Source organism: Oncorhynchus clarkii, chromosome 9 (assembly GCF_045791955.1).
Source record: "Oncorhynchus clarkii lewisi isolate Uvic-CL-2024 chromosome 9, UVic_Ocla_1.0, whole genome shotgun sequence".
NCBI classification, from domain to species: Eukaryota; Metazoa; Chordata; class Actinopteri; order Salmoniformes; family Salmonidae; genus Oncorhynchus; species Oncorhynchus clarkii.
In genome coordinates, this window is record NC_092155.1 from 40,048,667 (window position 1) to 40,070,037 (window position 21,371).

Below are 21,371 nucleotides of genomic sequence, written 5' to 3' on the forward strand. Positions count from 1 at the left end.
GATGAGATGTATGTGCGTTTGTAATGACAGCCATAACCGTTCCAGTGCTGTTCCAGACTGGGCCCTCCTCAATCCCACTGTCTGCTGGGACAGCTACTTCACAATAGCTTTTATAGCTTTAACACTGATTATTATCACCTCATCATCGCCATTACACTGAATAATGTGGCCTCAACATGCTCTCACACAGACAGTGAGACAAAGAGAGAGAGACAGTGAGACAGAGAAAGAGAGACCGTGAGACAAAGAGAGAGAGACCGTGAGACAAAGAGAGAGAGACCGTGAGACAAAGAGAGAGAGACCGTGAGACAAAGAGAGAGAGACAGTGAGACAAAGAGAGAGAGACTGTGAGACAAAGAGAGAGAGACCGTGAGACAAAGAGAGAGAGACCGTGAGACAAAGAGAGAGAGACCGTGAGACAAAGAGAGAGAGACCGTGAGACAAAGCGAGAGTGACCGTGAGACAAAGCGAGAGAGACCGTGAGACAAAGAGAGAGAGAAAGAACGTGAGAGAGAGAGAGAACGTGAGAGAACGCGAGAGAGAATGTGAGAACGCACGCGAGAGAGAGAGAGAGAGAGAGAGAGAGAGAGAGAGAGAGAGAGAGGAGAGAGAGAGAGAGAGAGAGAGAGAGAGAGAGAGAGAGGGAGAGAGAGAGAGAACGTGAGAGAACGCGAGAGAGAGAATGTGAGAGAATGCGTGAGAGGGAGAGAGAGAGAGAGGGAGGGAGGGAGAGAGAGAGAGAGAGAGTGAGGGAGAGAGAGAGATGGGGAGGGAGAGAGGGAGAGAGAGAGAAAGAGAGAGAGAGGGAGAGAGAGAGAGAACGTGAGAGAACGCGAGAGAGAGAATGTGAGAGAACGCGCGAGAGAGAGAGAGAGAGGGAGAGAGAGAGAGAGAGAGAGGGAGGGAGTGAGAGAGAGAGAGAGAGAGAGAGAGAGAGAGAGAGAGAGAGAGAGAGAGAGAGTGAGAGAGAAAGAGAGATAGAGAGATAGGGGGGAGTTACAGTATAGGTGTGGTGTGGTGGTACTAGGGTGGTGGTTGTAGTGTCTTGGCTGTAGTGGTGGTGTGATGGTAGTAGAGTGGTGGTTGTAGTGTCTTGGCTGTAGTGGTAGTGTGGTGGTACTAGGGTGGTGGTTGTAGTGTCTTGGCTGTAGTGGTAGTGTGGTGGTACTAGGGTGTTGGTTGTAGTGTCTTGGCTGTAGTTGTTGTAGTTTGGTGGTTAGGGATCAATACAGACTGATCCTCATTGCTGACAGCCCATTTCACATCCCTGTCTGGTCCGTTTTGTCTGTCTAGGCACAACAGATATGTGCTGACACAAAGAAACTCTACACTGTGCCCTGTGCAATGGTGGTGTGCATGTGTGCCACACGAAAGCTCTTGCTCCTATATTCACATAATGAGATTTTGAGTGTATTAGTACATCTGCACTGTGTGCGTGTGTGTGTACAACATGTTTGTGTGTTCGTGCATGTGTACATGTGTTTGTGTGTATTCATCTGTGTTTGCATGCAAGTGTGTGTGTGTGAGCGAGTGAGGACATAGCCAGTAGGGTGGATATAGATGTCCAGACAGTATTTGTAGAGGGATTGCTCTGATGGTCTGGGTGAGAGGCTGCAGCAGTAAGATTACCAAGGCTAGGTGTATGGGGTGTAATGCCCTCCATCCCTTCATTAGAGTTATTTACTTCACCAAGCACCACAGGACACACACACACACACACACACACTATAAATGCATTAACTCCACCGTGGCGTGTCGGTGTGTGTGTGTGTATGTTCCATCCAGGAATAATTACAGAGAGATTAACGCTGGAGATGTGTTGGGCAGGGTCAGTGAGGGCCAAACGCACACGCGTTCAGCCTGAACATCAGAGTAGAGAAGGGCATTGGTGTGTGTGTCACTATGGAGCAATGCATACATAAGCATGTGTGTGTGTGTGTGTGTGTGTCTAAATATTTGTATATGTCAGATGTAGATGTTCATTCCCCCCATGGCCAGTCTGTGGGGTGTGTCCCATTCTCGCTCCTCCACCCATCATCCATCCCACCATCCTTCCTCGCCGTCTCTCCCATCATCCATCCATCTCTCTGTTGCTGTCACACACAGTTTCCTGCTGTTCAACACTTTGCCTCTGCACTTTGGTCCATTCACAGGGGAGGCACGCAATAAAGAGCCACTTAGACATTGACAAAGGAATATGTACACAGTCTCCTGTCTAAAACAATTGTTCTGTCTGTCATTGACCACCGAGAAAAACAGCCAGTAATTGGACAATGTTTAACGAGCAGCTTCGGATCATGAATAATTCGTTGGTTAACGGACACTTCTGTCAAAAGCATCACGTTTTTCCCAGACATATATTCATGATATTCATTTCGGGTAAGGTTTTTGTTCAATAACAACTATACCAGGCTTTTGTGACACCCCATACATGCATTATAGCAGTACAACCCTAACCCCTGCCATATACATTCACAATGTAGCGCAGGACAAGCCTGTTGTGCCCTCTCCTGTCATCTCCTCTCCTCCTATCCTGTTTCAGACATTTTATTGAATAGATTGCCATGCGTGAGTGATCGCACAGTAGAACTAACCTGAGAGATCTACCATGGCAGACACTGCAGCCCCAAACCTCCCTCCCTCCCTCCCTCCCTCCCTCCCTCCCTCCCTCCCTCCCTCCCTCCTCTCATCAAACAACAAATTGACTTACCAATAAACCTCGCCTTCTATACCTCTCCCTCATCACGACCCTTCACCTTTACCTCTTAACGACTAATGCAGGCTTTGAAGTCTCATTCACTCCAAAAGCGAAAGAGGAAAATAGAGGAGAATGGCGAGAGAAACAGATCAGATGGTAGCCAATCATGAGAGAGGAATTACATACGCGATTGAATGTAAATAACAAATTGATGCTTAAAGGCTTTTTATTCGGCCCTTCAGTACGGGAGCGGGTAATTGTTTGGATTACATCCAACACAGAAGCATCTTTAGATCTGTGGCGGTCCAGACAAGGCCCTATGGTATACAACAGCTGTCCTCTAATGATCAAGACTTCCCCTGATGCTGCTTACTGTGAGATGACTTAAAACACAATGGGAGTTATGCAGAGGAGATTCCCTCATGAAAGAGCTGCACATACATACACAAACATACATACATACATACATACATACATACATACAGTAAATACATGTACATACACAAACATACATACAGTACATACAGTACATACATGTACATACACATACGTACATCCAATACATAAATGTGCATACACATACATACAGTACATACATGTACATACACAAACATACATACAATACATACATGTGCATACACATACATACAGTACATACATGTACATACACAAACATACATACAGTACATAAATGTGCATATACATACATACAGTACATACATATACATACACAAACATACATACAGTACATACAGTACATACACATACAGTACATACATGTACATACACATACAAACACACAGTACATACATGTACGTACACATACATACATACATACATACATACACACAAACATACATACAGTACGTACATACACATACATACATACATACATACATACATACAAACATACATACATGTACATACACAAACATACACACAGTACATACATGTCCGTACACATACATACATACAGTACATACATGTACATACACAAACATACATAGGGTACATACATGTACACGTACATACACAAACATACGTGCAGTACATACACACACACACACACACACACACACACACACACACACACACACACACACACACAGTGCTGGGATGATACCAGTATCGCAGCATTTTTTCCATGACAAAAATGAAAACAGGAAGCAGCCCAAACTCTTTAGTTGTTTAAAAACTTGCTGTATGTGACATATTGTGTGCTATAGCTTGAAAAAAGAAAAAAAAGTGTGACTCTGGATGACAACATCATGATGTTTATTTCCAACATTAGGGCTGTATTCCTAAAGAAGTTTAAACCCGCTTTGTGTTTTGTCTCTTGCCACGATACTAACCAGTACCACGATACTGGTATCATCCCAGCCCTAACACAAACGCACACACATGCACCCAGCCACTAATGTACCCGGCAAACACAAATCAGCCGCTAACATCATTAAAATGTACTGTCAGATAAAAGATCATATATTTTTGATGTCAAAGTTGAGTGTTCTGCCTGAGGCGCGCTATTCTCTGTTCTTTGTGCTGGGAACCCCTGTAATTTGACAAATAAGAAAGCTTAAATGTGCTGTGATGGACAGAGCCCATCACCATTAATATTTCACACAGATAAACAGACTTGCACACAGTCATTGTATCAATCAATGGGTCTCTTAATCAAAAAGATGCCATCGTCTGCTGCCTATGATTAGGCAGAAATGCACACGCAGATTGACTAACTGACACACGGATATGTAGCCGCATGCAAGTGCTATAGCCTATAACGTTTACACCCCATGCTGCTGGAAACAGGCTAGATTAGCCGTGGAGACACTTCTCTCCCAATCTAATTCTCACTTGCTATTTTGTCTCAATCTCAACCACTTTAAATTCTTATTCGCACCATTCTCTCTCTCCATCAGCCTCATTTTCTCTCTCCCTCCATCTTTCTCACTTCAGTTTCTCGCCTACTATTTCAGTTACATGTTCTTCACTCCCCACACGGACTATTCTGTCACTCAATCGAGACGATATCACCGTTTTTCTTCAATTACCATTTCCCTCCCCAACCTTTTTTTCTCTCCCTCTGCTCCTCTCCTCTCCTCTCTCCCCCTTTCTCCTCCCTCTCTCTACCCTGTCCCCATCTCCCTCTCCTTCCTCACCTCTCTCCTCCCTCTCTCCTCCCCTCCCTCCCTTACTCGCTCTCTGTGCGAAGTGCGACATTTCGTTTTCTCCTCTGTCAGCACTTATAGGCTGCAGCAGAGGCAGATCCTGGTGGCGCTCAACGTGGAAACCAGGGCCTGAGTGACAGCCTGTCCGCTCTAAAACAATCCACTCGTTAATCTAAATGCAGCTATGCTCCGCTCACTATCTCTGCCACTTAACTCCCTCTACCAAGCTACACAAACATATAGACAGGCACGCATAAATGCCTAATATCAAATCTATATTATCCATGTTTTGAAAGAAGGAATCATTTATTCCCATTATTCGTTTAGGGCAGTGGTTCCCAAACTTTTTATAGTCCCATACCCCGTACCTCCAGCTGCGTGCCCCCTCTAGCACCAGGGTCAGCGCACTCTCAAATGGTTTTTTTGCCATCATTGTAAGCCTGCCACACACACACTCTATACAATACATTTATTAAACATAAGAATGAGTGAGTTTTGTCACAACCTGGCTCGTGGGAAGTGACAGAGAGCTCTTATAGGACCAGGGCACAAATAATAATATTATAATAAATCAATAATTGTGCTCTTTATTATTATTATTTAGCCATCTTAGATTTAAAACCTTATTTGTTCATCAAAAATTGTGAATAACTCACCACAGGTTAATGTGAAGGGTGTGCTTGTTGGGTTGTATTGGAGAGAGTCTCAGTCTTAAATCATTTCCCACACACAGTCTGTGCCTGTATTTAGTTTTCATGCTAGTGAGGGCCGGGAATCCACTCTCACATAGGTACGTGGTTGCAAATGGCATCAGTGTCTTAACAGCGTGATTTGCAAAGGCAAGAAACTCTGAGAGCAGCCCTATAAAGAAATCTGGCAGTGGCTTCTGATTCAATTCCATTTTCACAGAACCGCCTGTTGCAATTTCAATGAGGCTCTCTTGTTCAGATATCAGTAACTGGACTGGAGGCAGGGCATGATTGGGATAACGAATCCAGTTGTTTGTGTGACTGGCTTGTATGCGAAGCAGTAAATGTTTCAAAACATCTCCTGCCATGTCACTGATGTGTCGTGAAACAGTGTTGTTTGATGAAGTCATTGTCTGTATAGTTTTATTGGCCTTTTCCCCCAGCATTGTTCCAGCCATATCCGCGGCAGGAAGAGGAATGAAGTACTTCACAATAGCAAGGGGCTTGCCTGTTCTAGCCACTCGGTAGACGCTTCTAGCCCCTTCTTATTAATGGTATCTGTTGCTTTTATACATGTCCTACTACTCGAAAGTCATCTTTATACTTGATCAAAAATACTCCCGTGGTTTATTTCTCAAATTGTCATGCTTTGTTTCTAAATGTCTGCGCAATAGTGAAGGTTTCCCGCGAGAGAGTAACGGTTAATGTGATTGGATGTTCATTATTTGACTTAGGCTACCTGTATTTGACAATGTGTTGCCATTTCGCTGAACACTAGATGGTTTGATTTTATTTTTGGCAGTGACATTTGGCTACTCAGGCGAGAAAAAAAAACACACCCAATATATAGCCCCGTTGGAAAATATAAACGTAACGTTTGAAAATGTAAAAAAAATATATATATTTGTCCGGACCGCATTGCTTACCCCAGTTTAAGAAACAGGGCTGCAGTCCAAACACTTAAAATACACACCCTATCCCCTCAGCCCTCAAATTAAGTGGACACTTCTGAGGACGTACCATGACGTCTGACGAGTATACACTTGCAGGGCAAGAGGCGAGGGAGGAAGGAATGATTTTTAAATGGCCCACCCTTGGCCGGAAATTCGTCACTCGTTCATCCCACGATGATTGTGTTTTCAGCCACCGGTAGCTTGTGGGTGCTTTATATGCTCTACAGTCAATTATGATTGCATGTCTACTTATATTAAATATATAATGATTAATATACGCCTACTGTATGATAGCTAGCAAATTAATTAGCTAACTAATGTTAGCCTGCCTAGCTGGAACTTCTCCATTGAAGTTGTTTTTTTACGTTTTGGGGGACTTTTCTTAGCGGATGTACAATCGTCGCGGATTGAATTATGGGCAGTTTCAGGCCCAGGAGTGAACATAATTGTACACTCGCAAAGCCGAGTAAAAACGAGGGCTGAGGGACTTACGTTGCAAACTTCCCTTGCTTGGCTAATCATTTGAACCACTCTCCAAGATGGCGACGGGGATTCCCCCAATGGCATAATGCGAGGGTAAGTGGATGAGGGTGTGTCTTTTAAATGTTTGTACCCCAGCCCTGGTCTAGGTGAAAGTGGAAATTGAAAGCAAAGCCATTGGTTGGGTTTTATAGATCACTTATAGAGCCAGCAGAGCAAGTCGCTTCATAGATACAGCAACTATGATGTGAGGTTTATGTGTTAAACTGCTGAGCTTAAAAACAATATGTTTTATTCTCACATACTCTTGATAGGTGCAGTGGAATGTGTTGTTTTTTGTTGTTGCATGAGGGATAGAGGGAGTGATCAAACATTCATGGAACATGGCCACGGTGTTTTCTCCTTGCTCTACGGAGGCCCTACACCAAGGGTGTCAAACATATGGCCAGCAGGTCAGGTCCGCACGCGAGTCTGTTTATAATGAAACACTGAAACGCACAAATGCAGTGTTTTCCATTAGCGCCGACAGTTGGCTAATCATCCACTTACAGACTAATTTTCAGCCGGCTACATTTTCCACTTCATATTAACTAGGCTACTTTTTATTTAAAAGTTGCAATTCGATAATCTCTCGAGCGGTCTCCCGCTAGAATGAACAATATGCATATTCTAGCGATCTATTGATAGGATAGGCGCCTGTCAGTCACAAAGCGAGCGATGACAGGAAAAGGCAGCAGAGAGAAAGAGGCAAAGCGAGAGGTTCCACTCTCGGCTAAAATCTGTCCAAAATAACCCCAATGCGTTTATATGGGCTTACTTTGACTCTAAACTTGTCGCCTGCCTTCCTGCCTTTGGGACAACGACTCCCATTGTTAGGGCGGAGACATGAGCATCTCGTCATTAAACAGATCTCTGGTTGCAGTCGAATTTCTTTATACGGAGGGAGAGAGAGCATGATGCTCGTGAATTTGCATGTCCCATGTAATGTAAATTGTAACTTGTATAGCCTAATGATTGTTTTCGGACGCATTCATTTTTTTTTCGTGTGTGTCACATTTGTGTGTTTTCACTTGGCGCATAGTAGGCTATTTACTGTGTGTAAAATTGACAACTGAACAGCAAGTGCTGACTAGTTTATAATAGGTGTCGAACTGACTGAATAAAGTCAATCTCCTATATCCCTTTTCCATTCATAAATTATGCAACGCGGTTATGTGTCCATGGTACCACATCTGGACAAGTAAACCAAAGGATTTCCTAGGTTTCCTTTCCTAGGATTTTATGGTTTGACTCTTGTCAGTCAATGTAGGCTACCTAATCGCATCCGTGACAGTCGTTCATTTTGAACTCTAATTTGCATTGGCTACTGGTAGGTTTAGGCTTTTTGGCGATTATCTGCCGATAAATTATGAAAATATTTGATGAAGATGGTGAAGCATCACTGCAGGAACAATAGTTGGTGGAGAGCCTCATTCGGGTCCAAATAAAACGGAATTCAACAATATACATTTTTTTTGCCTATTGACCTTAGTAGGGAATTAACTAAATGTATTGAACATTTATTAATTTGGCCAAGTTTATCATAAGATAACAATGCATCAGTGATTCGTATTTTCAGCAACTTTCTGAATAGGCAACAAGAATGCCGCTGTCTGTGTGTGTGCGGTGCACGCATCTACCACTTTGTGTAGCCGTTAGGGATTATGCTAATGGTACAGTCTTCTGGTTGATTGAGAGGCTTCCCCCCAAAAAAAAATATGTTAACTGAAAAGGAGTCTATGCTTACCTGGCAGAATGATATCATGACTATTTTAATCAATCCAGTGGGTATTTGTTTTGCAAACTTGACCATCCTATGTGCACTATAAAAACACAGCTGAACAACACCCTCTTGATAGGTGCTCACTTGAATTAAAGGGTAACTATAACCAAAAATCAAAATGCCTCAGAATTTTCCCAGACCTAAAAAGTGGTCTCCTGATGTGGTTTAAGCATAGTTGTTTTTAGTAGAAAACTGTGATTTTATTTGTCAAGATAAAGCGGGCTATTTACATAATTTTTCTGTTTTAATAAAATCCATAATTTGAAGCACAAACATTGTGGCAATTCAGGCAGTTAACCCACTGTTCCAAGGCCGTCATTGAAAATAAGAATTTGTTCTTAACTGACTTTCCTAGTTAAATAAAGGTACAATTAAATGTAAAAAAATATATATATATATATTTTAGTGAAGATGTAAATAATTCTTTCATCTCAAGAGAAGACAGGCTAAGTGCTCTATTTTATAGAAATGTTATTTAACCAGACAAGTCAGTTAAGAACAAATTCTTATTTACAATGATGGCCTACCCCAGCCAAACCCTGAACAGGACAACACTGGGCGCCACGCTATGGAACTCCCAATTACGGCCGGTTGTGATACAGCCTGGAATCGAACCAGGGTCTGTAGTGACACATCTAGCACTGAGATGCAGTGCCTTAGACCGCTGTGCCACTCGGTCTAACACAATGGTACATCTAAGCTCAGGCGCTATAGGTTCAGGGCTGTGTCAGAAATATTTTTCCTATTTTCACTATTACAAATATTGCTTGCATTGGCGCGAAAGGGCTGGGTTTGGATGAATAAACAGGTTGTGGGCGTACCGAGGCTTGGCCCCTCACAACGTGCTCCATGGCGAAATATGTGGTTGCTTCAAGTTGTGTATTTACAATCTTTTATGTATTGCCTTGGAATCAACTCCAATTCCAATGTTAGTCCGTTATTTTATTGTACCTTTATTTTATCAGGGAGTCATACTGAGACCAAGGCCTGAAAAATACACGCATCAAATACACAGAAAATACACACATCCAATACACCGAAAATACACACATCAAAATATAAACACAAAATGCAAGCAGAAAAAAAACAGTAATAAAAAACAAACATATTCAGAAGTAATAAGGTCCTCATGAGCTCTGAATTGATCCAGAGGCACCAGAACATCACATTTAAGAACATTTTGAAGATTGTTCCACAAATAATGTGGGAAAATGTGGTCACTTGTAGCTCAGTTGGTCCGTTGTCGCTCAGTTGGTAGAACATGGCGCTTGTAACGCTAGGGGAGTGCGTTTGATTCCCGAAAACACCCATATGTAAAATGAATGCACGCATGACTTTAAGTCGCATTGGATAAATGTGTCTGCTAAATGGCATATACACTGAACAAAAATATAAACGCTACATGTAAAGTGTTGGTCTCCAGAGCTGCAATAAAAGATCCCAGAAATGTTTCATAGACAAAAAAAGCTTATTTCTTTCAAATTTTGTGCACAAATTTGTTTACATCCCTGTTAGTGAGCATTTCTCCTTTGCCAAGATAATCCATCCACCTGACAGGTGTGGCTGATTAAATAGCATGATATTTCACATGTGCACCTTGCGCTTGGGACAATAAAATGCCACTCTAAAATGTGCAGTTTTGTCACACAACACAGTGCCACAGATGACTCAAGTTTTGAGAGAGCGTGCAATTGGCTTGCTGACTGCAGGAATGTCCACCAGACCTGTTGCCAGAGAATTGAATGTTCATTTCTCTACCATAAGCCGCCTCCAATGTCGTTTTAGAGAATTTGGCAGTACATCCAACTGGCCTAACATCCGCAGACCATATGTATGATGTCGTATGGGTGTGCAGTTTGCTGATGTCAACGTTGTGAACAGAGTGCCCCATGGTGGTGGTGGGGTTATGGTATGGGCAGGGATAAGCTATGGACAGCGAACAAAATTGCATTTTATCGATAGCAATTTGAATGCACAAAACTACCGTGACGAGATCCTGAGGCCTATTGTAAAGCCCATTTTTTAAGGTATCTATTACTAACAGATGCATATTGTCACGGATCCCTCTGAAACTTTCCTCACGCACACCTGTCCCCTATTCCCACTGATTATTATTTGTATATACAGTGGGGCAAAAAAGTATTCAGTCAGCCACCAATTGTGCAAGTTCTCCCACTTAAAAAGATGAGAGAGGCCTGTAATTTTCATCATAGGTACGCTTCAACTATGACAGACAAAATGAGAAAAAAAATCCAGAAAATCACATTGTAGGATTTTTTATGAATTTATTTGCAAATTATGGTGGAAAATAAGTATATATTATATCGCTATTTCTGACTTTCGTGTCGCAACTCCCTGGTTGAAAATTATTTGTTAGGCATTTGTGTACTGGGCGCTGTCCTCAGATAATCGCATGGTTTGCTTTCGCCACAAAGCCTTTTTGAAATCTGACACGGCGTCTGGATTAACAACAAGTTAAGCTTTATTTTGATGTGTTGCACTTGAGATTTCATGAAGGTTTAATATTTATAGTAATAGTAATTCATTTGAATTTGGCGCTCTGCAATTTCACCGGAAATTGTCTAAATGGGACGGTAGCGTCCCACTAATCCGCAAGAAGTTAACCTCATTATGTATAACTAGGGAGGCAGAGGAGATAGTGCTATGACTAAAACCAGATTGATGTATATTTTGAATGAAGGATTCTAATATTTTAGCTCGGCAAGAAAGTTTTGAAATGGGCCAATAATTTTTTAGTACATGGACCGCTTTCCAAACCTTGGGGATAGTACCAGAAATAATCGGCAGGTAAAAAATATGGGTTAATGATTCGGCAATCAGGGGGGCAGATAGCTGCCACATCAATCTTAAGTAGGGCATCTAGCACATCCCAGATAGTAAATTGTTTAAATTTAAACAAAGAATAACTAAGTTGACAGGTTAACCGTTGAGTCAGCTAGAGGCTGGCTAGAGGCTGTCAATTGACTGACCAGTGTCAATTACCCCACTGTTTCTCTCAAATAAAAATCCTGCAGAGATAAAATTATGATTAAAAGCATCACTTATCCCATTCTTCTCAGTTCTGAAGTCAGAGTCAGATAGAACTTGCTTCAGGAATTTGTACTCTTCAGTGCATTTACTGTTTTACAAAATTTAGAAGGATCACCAGCAGAGTCAGAGAGAGAGCTTAAAAAGAGCTTGATTTAGCTTTCTTAATCAAGACAGTACATCTGTTGCTAAATCTTCTGAAAGGTTGACAGTCCACTACAGTCTGTTCTCCTTGCTTTGGCCCAGGCCTGATTTCTCCTCTGAACGAGCTCAGATAATTAGAAAGAAAACCCAAGGGTTTGATTTATCTTTGACTCTGAATTGTTTAAAAGGGGCGTGTTTATCTGCCAGAGGATTCAATATGGAGGATGCATTTTCTAGAGTCAACTCAGGGTCAGGAATACAGGAGACAGTGCCTAAATCAGAGTAGAGCATGACAAGTAAAAACCCTTGAGCAGAAAACATTTAAGAATTAGTATACACTAAAAGTTAGGGGTCACTAAGAAATGCCCTTGTTTTCCATGAAAACACACATGAAATGAGTTGCAAAATGAATAGGAAATATAGTCAAGACGTTGACAAGGTTATACATAACGATGTTTAATTGAAATAATAATTGTGTCCTTTAAACTTCGCTTTCGTCAAAGAATCCTCCATTTGCAGCAATTACAGCCTTGCAGACCTTTGGAATTCTAGTTGTCAATTTGTTGAGGTCATCTGAAGAGATTTTCACCCCATGCTTCCTGAAGCACCTCCCACAAATTGGGTTGCTTGATGGGCACTTCTGCTCCCACAACAGCTCAATAGGGTTGAGATCCGGTGACTGTGCTGGCCACTCCATTATAGACAGAATACCAGTTCTTGCATAGCTTGGATAGTTTGGAGCTGTGCTTTGGGTCATTGTCCTGTTGTAGGAGGAAATTGGCTTGTACACAGCGTTGTACTATTGGAGCACAGGAGTGATGATTGTTGATAATGGGCCTCTGTACGCCTAGATATTCCATTAAAAAATCGTCCTTTTCCAGCTACAATAATCATTTACAACATTAACAATGTCTACCCTGTATTTCTGATCAATTTGATGTTATTTTAATGGACAAAACATGTGCTTTTCTTTCAAAAACAGGGACATTTCTAAGTGACCCCAAACTATTGAATGGTAGTGTATGTTGCGTATCTCTAATACATACTATGGGACAATGATCACTGAGATCATTATTAGTAATAATTAAATCAATCAATGAAGAGATAACAGGGTTTTTCACATTTAGTCATGTGGGTTTTGAGATCAATTGAATCAGATTAAAATAAATGGATACTGGGCATTCAGAAAGTAATCAGATCCTTTGACATTTTCCATATTTTGTTACGTTACATGAGAAATCATTTTCTCTGGTCTGATGAAACAAAGATTGAATTATTTGGCCTGGAGTAAACTTGGCACTATCCCTACAGTGAAGCATGTTGGTGGCAGCATCATGCTGTGGGGATGTTTTTCAGCAGCAGGGACTGGGAGACTAGTCAGGATCGAAGGAGAGATTCTTGTTGAAAACCTGCTCCAGAGCGCTCAGGACCTCAGACTGGGGCAAAGGTTCACCTTCCAACAGGAAAATGACCCTAAGCACACATCCAAGACAATGCAAGAGTGGCTTCGGGACAAGTCTCTGAATGTCCTTGAGTGGCCCAGCCAGAGCCCGGACTTGAACCCTCTGGAGAGACCTGAAAATAGCTGTGCAGCAACGCTCCCCATCCAACCTGACAGAGCTTGAGAGGATCTGCAGAAAATAATGGGAGAAACTCCACAAATACAGGTGTACCAAGCTTCTAGAGTCAAACCCAAGAAGACTCGAGGCTGTAATAGCTGCCAAAGGTGCTTCAATAAAGTCTGAATACTTATGTAAATGTTATATTTCAGCGTCTGGTTGAGCTGTGCTGTGATGGGCCGGTTGAATACAAATGGTGCAATTATGCCCTCCATAAGGCAATCCAACAGGCAAAATGTCAGTACAGAGACAAAGTGGAGTCGCAATTCAAAGGCTCAGACAAGAGGTTTTATGTGGCAAGGACTCCAGACAATCACGGATTACAAAGGGAAAAGTAGCCATATCACCTCCACCTAACCTGACACCCTAGACCCACTTAAATTTGCATACTGCTCGACTCAGGCTTCTGAGTGGCGCAGCAGTCTAAGGCACTGCATCTCAGTGCTAGAGGCGTCACTGCAGACACCCTAGTTCCAATCCAGGCTGTATCACAACTGGCCTTAGACCGCTGCGCCACTCGGGAGCGGTCAATGTCCTAATTCTTGTTGTTGTGCTGGTTGGGTTTATAGTCCCCCAATCGCCATTCCTTCCTTGTGTTGCCTGATGATTCAGCAGATCTGGCTTGCAAGAATCAAGTCGATCAATCCCTCAAAATCTCTCCAAACTATTTCCACAGCAGAAAAGTATCTTCCAATTCCTCTAGATGTGCAGAACACAGCACTAAAATAACTCAACTGTTCAGATATAATAAAATCAATTTGACAAAAAAATGCAATTTAAGGAAGATCTCTTCTTAAGTGCTGCTGCTCATGGAATTGGTTGCTAGGAGATGTATTTAGATGAGTTATAGTTTGTTAGATGACTTCCAGAAACAAATAACAAAGTGTAGACCTATCTTTGCTAAATACGTTACCTTGAACCGATTTGCAGTCCACATGGTTCTAAGTAATTGCACGTCTTCAATAGCATTTCACACTAATATAGGGGCTAGGCCTCCTGTAAAAATGCACTATGGATGAGCACGGACATGCCACACATTGTCAATAAGCAAGATTATTGATTATTGATAAGGCCTAAAAAAGGATGACAAATAATTTGAATCCAATTTGAAACAAAACAACATTTGTTTTAAATAGCCTATGTCACAGTTACCATCATTTCTCCCAGTGGAAATATAATATTAAAACAATGCAGGCTATGGAGGGTTTTACGCACATCCAAACTTTCCACAATAGCTGGACAAAGATCCAATATAAAGAGGAAGGGAGAATGTCCACTCATCATTATACTAATCCCATATAGCCCAACGTTTTTATCTCCAGAAGTTGCAATGCCACGGACGTTGTCACCATAAAACCAGGAAGGTGAATCATTCTAATAAGTTTGGTTGTAATAAAATTGAAGGAAAAACAAGCCGTTATTTTACGCATTCCCAAAATGGGACCTGCATGGCCAAAATAACGTGGGTCTGCCTACAATGCTTAGTGAAGGGAATATCAGCTCACTGTTTAACTCCTCTCAAACATGATAATTAAAAAAAAAGCTTTGGTGATTAAGATTTATTTCCAATCGGTCTCAGGAGCCAAACCCTTTATCGACAGTCTTGACTACTTTGCGATTTAATTGGTCAGACAAAAAAAAGAGCCTTAATTAAGAAGATAAAATAATCAAATAAAACAAAATGGGGAAAAAACAATCGTTTTACAGGCACCAAAAGCACATTGGGCTACTTTTGTTCCAAGCTCATATGGACAGTGTGTGCGACACGGCTAGATAGGCTGCGTTTTCGCTGTCAAAATTCATGCCATAACCAACTGCGTTACCTCTAAAACCAGCTTTTAGTTGGTTTTAAATATCCCCATCAGCGCTGCCTGAAATGATCACATTGGATCATGTTTTTAAGTACACACCTCAAATATTTCCACCCTGCTCATCTGAGAGCAAGCCAGCTGAAGACAGGTAAATTGTGGAGCCTAGCGTTAGTGCCAGAAAATGTGCGGCAGTTTTTACACAATGAAATTGCAAACTAATGTGCGTTTGACACTAACGCCGACTTAACGCCAGCTGAAAATAGAGCCATGAATGTAAAAAAAAAGTTTAATGTAAATAGTCCTGATCATATAGACCTAGGCAATATCCCAAACAACTAACAAAACACTGAATTCATACATTTTCAGTAATTAGATATTGTAGATTCATGTCTTTCTTCACAACACCACACACACAAAAAACATATCTGAGAGGTAAACTCGTTAAAGTATACTATAATTTTACTATGTATTTCAGAGTGAATCAAGGCATTAGAATGTACCAGAGGCCACCAAAATAGAGCTCATTCTGCAAAAATGGTTCCAGAGGACACCAGGGTATTTTTATGGGTACTCTATGTACTTGTGGAAAACACTGCAAATGGGTGAGGATAGGTTGATGCTTTTCTCATTGTTGGTGAGGCACTGTTGGTGTACACTATCAAGAGTGGAGATGTGGTGGAGGGAAAATGAAGCTAGCCTAAACTCTTCATTTTTCTCTTTCTCTCATTTTCCCCTGCAATTTCTTTCAAGAGCTCACTTTGCTCAACCATGTTATTAGATTATCAGCAGGCAGATTTGTTTGACAGCACTTCGAGGACATGTGGCATGTGCAAAACACAGTTCCCTGTTTCAATCAATAGTTTCTACCCCCCCCCCCCTCCAAAACGAGAAACAGAATGTATTTTTTATTTTCCAGCTGTCTTCTTCCGATGGCTCATCTGTAAGTCCAGGACAGCCTATTAGCCAGCCACAGATCCAGAGAGGTTCTGCTCCCCCCCGTTAATTGACTGTGAAGAGAAAGACAGAAAGTGAAGAAAAAAAACAACTAATCCTCTCTAATCTGGAAACGGGGTAACAACGGCAGAAATGGGTCTCTCTGCTTTGACGCGGAGGAAGTGTCGACTCATGACGTTCCCGGAGACAATGCCCTTCTCACTAATATCACATTTTGCGTATTCAGCGATAGCAAAGAGCAAAACTCTATTAAGACACAAATGCTGCGCTTGCAAGACTGCTGTCTGGGCCACTTTGCAGTGCGGTGGGCTGTTTGTACTAGACAGGCCTGCCATATTGTTACAATTAATATGCAGCAGACACAGAAGGACTTGATTGCCACCATAAGTCATCATCACTGTGCTTTACTGTGACACTTTCTACAGAAGGGACAAAAAAGTGCACAATATTGGTGTATGAGTAAATGGTGTATCATGGTGAGAATAGCGTAGGTACAGTGGCAAGAAAAAGTATGTGAACCCTTTGGAATTACCTGGACGTCTGCATAAATTGGTCATAAATTGCATCTGATCTTCATCTAAGTCACAACAATAGACAAACGCAGTCTGCTTAAACTCATAAAACACAAACAACCATACGTTTTCATGTCTTTATTGAACACCGTCTAAACATTCACAGTGCAGGGTGGGAAAAGTATGTGAACCCTTGGACTTAATAACTGGTTGACCCTCCTTTGACAACAATAACCTCAACCAAACGTTTTCTGTAGTTGCAGATCGGACCTGCACCTCGGTCAGGGGGAATTTTGGACCATTCCTCTTTTCAAAACCGTTTCAGTTCAGCAATATTCTTGAGATGTCTGGTGTGAACCGCTCTCTTGAGGTCATGCCACAGCATCTCAATCTGGTTGAGGTCAGGACTCTGACTGGTCCACGATTTTCTTCTGTTGAAGCCATTCTGTTGTTGATTTACTTCTGTGTTTTGGGTTGCTGTCCTGTTGCATCACCCAACTTCTGTTGAGCTTCAACTGGTGGACAGATAGCCTAACACTCTCCTGCAAAATGTCTTGATAAACTTGGGAATTAATTTTTCAGTCGATGATAGCAAGCTGTCCAAGCCCTGAGGCAGCCAAGCAGCTCCAAACCATGATGCTCCCTCCACCATACTTTACAGTTGGGATGAGGTTATGATGTTGGTGTGCTGTGCCTTTTTTTTCTCCACACATAGTGTTGTGTGTTCCTTCCAAACAACACAACTTTAGTTTCATCTGTCCACAGAATATTTTGCAAGTAGCGCTGTGGAACATCCAGATGTTCAGTGCAGCAATGTTTTTTTTGGACAGCAGTGGCTTTATCCGTGGTGTCCTCCCATGAACCCCATTCTTATTTAGTGTTTTAAGTATCGTAGACCCGTCAACAGAAAGGTTAGCATGTTCCAGAGATTTCTGTAAGTCTTTAGCTGACACTCTAGGATACTTCTTAAGCTCATTGAGCATTCTGCGCTGTGCTCTTGTAGTCATCTTTGCAGGACGGCCACTCCTAGGGAGAGTAGTAACAGTGCTGAACTTTCTCCATTTAGAGACAATTTGTCTTACTGTGGACTGATGAACATCAAGGCTTTTAGAGATATTTTGTAACCCTTTCCAGCTTTATGCAAGTCAACAATTCTTAATCTGGGGTTTTCTGAGATCTCTTTTGTTCGAAACACGGTTCACATCAGACAATGCTTCTTGTGAATAGCAAACTCGCATTTTGTGAGTGTTTTTTATAGGGCAGGGCAGCTCTAACCAACATCTCCAAACTTGTCTCATTGATTGAACTCCAGGTTAGCGGACTCCCGACTCCAATTAGCTTTTAGAGAAGTCATTAGCCTTGGCGTTCACATACTTTTTCCAACCTACACTGTGAATGTTTAAATTATGTATTCGATATAGACAAGAAAAATGCTATCATTTCTGTGTTATTAGTTTAAGCACACTATGTTTGTCTATTGTTGTGACTTAGATGAAGAACAGATCCGATTTTATGACCAATTTATGCAGAAATCCAGATAATTCCAAAGGGTTCACATACTTTTTCTTCCTTTCTTCATACCTTTTCTTGACACTTTATGTGTGTGTGTGTGTGTGTGTGTGTGCGTGCATGTGTGTGTGTGTGTGTGTCTGCATGCATGGGTGTGTGTGACAGACACAGAAGAGAGAGATGAGACAGACAGATTACCCCACCTAATTCCTGGTTAGTTTAGGTGGATTTAGTTAAACCAGTCTGGCAGGAATAAAACAAAAATCACACAAAGAGGAAATGCAGGCCTTGCTTTGAAAATGTTTAACCTTTATTTAACTAGGCAAGTCAGTTAAGAACAAATTCTTATTTTCAGGAATTTGAATTGTCCCCATGCACCATCTCCTGCCATGCTTCTCCTGGTCCTTTGCCCCTGCCTTCTTCAGGGGCAAAATGGCAGATTTTTACCTTGTCAGCTCAGGGATTCGATCTTGCAACCTTTCAGTTACTAGTCCAACGCTCTAACCACTAGGCTACGCTGCCGCCCCAACATACATAGAGAAAGACAGACGGAGAGACAGAGAGAGACATTTCCACTGCTTTATTCAGCCACACAACGTCAATGCAGTCAGTGTATGGAGGAAACATCAACTATGGATATTTCAAATGACAAAACGTATCTGAGAAATGTCAGAGCAGTGAGACATGTCCACTGACATTTTCACCTCTACTTTTTTTCAAGGCTACTCTTCTGCTGCTTCTCTTCGACTAGAAGCCCGATTTCTTTCTATCCCTTAAAATCGTCAGAGTGAGTGAAAATACCAGTGGATCAACTCTACAATACATAGCTAGCTTTTTGTTGTTGTTGTGAGAAACCTCCATTGGATTGCGGTCCATTGGAGTTCTGTTCGGGGGGGGGGGGGGGGGGGGGGGGGGGGGGTGTATAAAGTGTATAAAGTTGTGATGACCTGGTGATGACGCATGCACAAACACACGTACCCCTCTTCCTGTTTGAATGTCAGAATAACACAGGCTTTGCATAACAATGCAAGGGGGATGGTGTTGCCAGAAGAGCCGGGGTAAAACCTGATGTCCAACAGACAGCCAGACCTTCAGATGCTGAGCCTCGTCTCTCAGTGTACCGCCACTGGCCCATGTTTTAAACAGCGCCAAGATATCAAACCACATCGTGTTTTGTCAACCAGTGCCGTCCTCAGCGGAAGAAAAACAGCAAAAGGCTTTAGTGTAAAAACAAACAAATTCACACTCAACTTGTGCTTTCATTCAGACTGAATACATAAAGACCACCCCCCCACACACACACACACACGTATAGTTAATTACACACACTACAGCAGAGGAATAATGGTTGGTAGCTTGCTGGGGAGAGGGGAGGCCGGGCAGGCAGGCAGAAGGTTCCATTCATGTAGCTCATGTCCCAATAGGAGAGATAAGAGAGTAAAGGAGCTCCAGCAGGGAAGTAATTACACTTCAGACACTTCATCTGAGAGAGAGAGGGAGAGAGCATCATTCCCCACAGCCCACAGCCCAGAAGAAAAACACACCTCCACCACAAACACTGTGCTGATTGTGTTGGTTCAAGTCATCGGCGCTCCAACTAATCCTAAATAGATCTGATGTCATGTGAAAGGGTCTTAGTGGGATAGAGAGTAATCTAAGGGTCCAGATGGATGGCCGGGTGTGTTTTCTTTGACATACTATACATTATGTGGAGGCATTACTTCTGTGTCCCCAATTTCATGTGAGCTCTTCTGTACCATTTCCTTTAATGAGTAGTAATAGTATCATCCACATACACGCAGGCTGGCAAGCACACGTGTGTAGAAACTAGTATACACGCACACCCGCAAACACACACACGCACGCACGCACGCACACCCGCACGCAAACACACACCCGCACGCAAACACACACGCAGACGCAGGCACACCCGCACGCAAACACACACACGCGCACGCACACACACACACACACGTGCCAGTCACAGGAGAAGCATTGGCAGGAGATGGTGCATGGGGACAATTCAAAGTTATTTGGCTGAATTTATTTTCTCGGTGGGGTAGCGTGCCCCCCCCCCCCCCCCACACACACACACTACCCCTCACTCCCCATTCCTCACACACTGTCTGTCTCCCCAGCACAGCACAGCGGCCAGCCGCAGACAGGGAGAATCAGAGTAATGAAGTACACAGCGCTCTGGCAAAAGCATCAATCAGCCAACAGCAGGGGCCTGACAACAGAGAGGAAAACCAGAGAGGAAAAGACGGACGGAAAGAGAGAAAAAATGACTGGGGGAAAAAAAGGAGGGAAAAGAGGAATGGAGGCAGATTTTTTCATGCAAAAGGGAACAAAGAAGAAAGCGGATAGAAGGAAAGAATGAGAGGAAAGAAAGAGAGAAAGAAAGAAAGAAACAGATAAGACTAGAAATCTTAGAAAGAAAGATAGAACAATGACAGACAGAGAAACAGACAGACAGACACAGACACAGACAGACAGACAGACAGACAGACAGACAGACAGACAGACAGACAGACAGACAGACAGAAACAGACAGACAGACAGAGACAGACAGACAGACAGAGAGACAGAGAAACAGAGAGAGAAACAGACAGACAGACAGAGAAACAGACAGACAGAGAAACAGACAGACAGACACAGACACAGACAGACAGACAGACAGACAGACAGACGACAGACAGACAGAAACAGACAGACAGACAGACAGACAGACAGACAGACAGACAGACAGACAGACAGACAGACAAACAGACAGACAGAGAAACCGACAGAGAAACAGAGAGACAGACAGAGAAACAGACAGAGAAACAGACAGACAGACAGACAGACAGACAGACAGACAGACAGACAGAGAAACAGACAGAGAAACAGACAGACAGACAGACAGACAGACAGACAGACAGACAGACAGACAGAGAAACAAACAGACAGACAGACAGACAGACA

At 42.4% G+C, this 21,371-nt stretch overlaps 1 protein-coding gene across 1 annotated transcript in view; it reads right to left on the reverse strand.

The window, feature by feature from the left end:
- The window catches only part of LOC139416288 (cadherin-4-like), a 368,240-nt gene that overhangs the window by 140,062 nt on the left and 206,807 nt on the right, over positions 1-21,371 (reverse strand). The gene's annotated exons all lie outside the window — the stretch shown is intronic.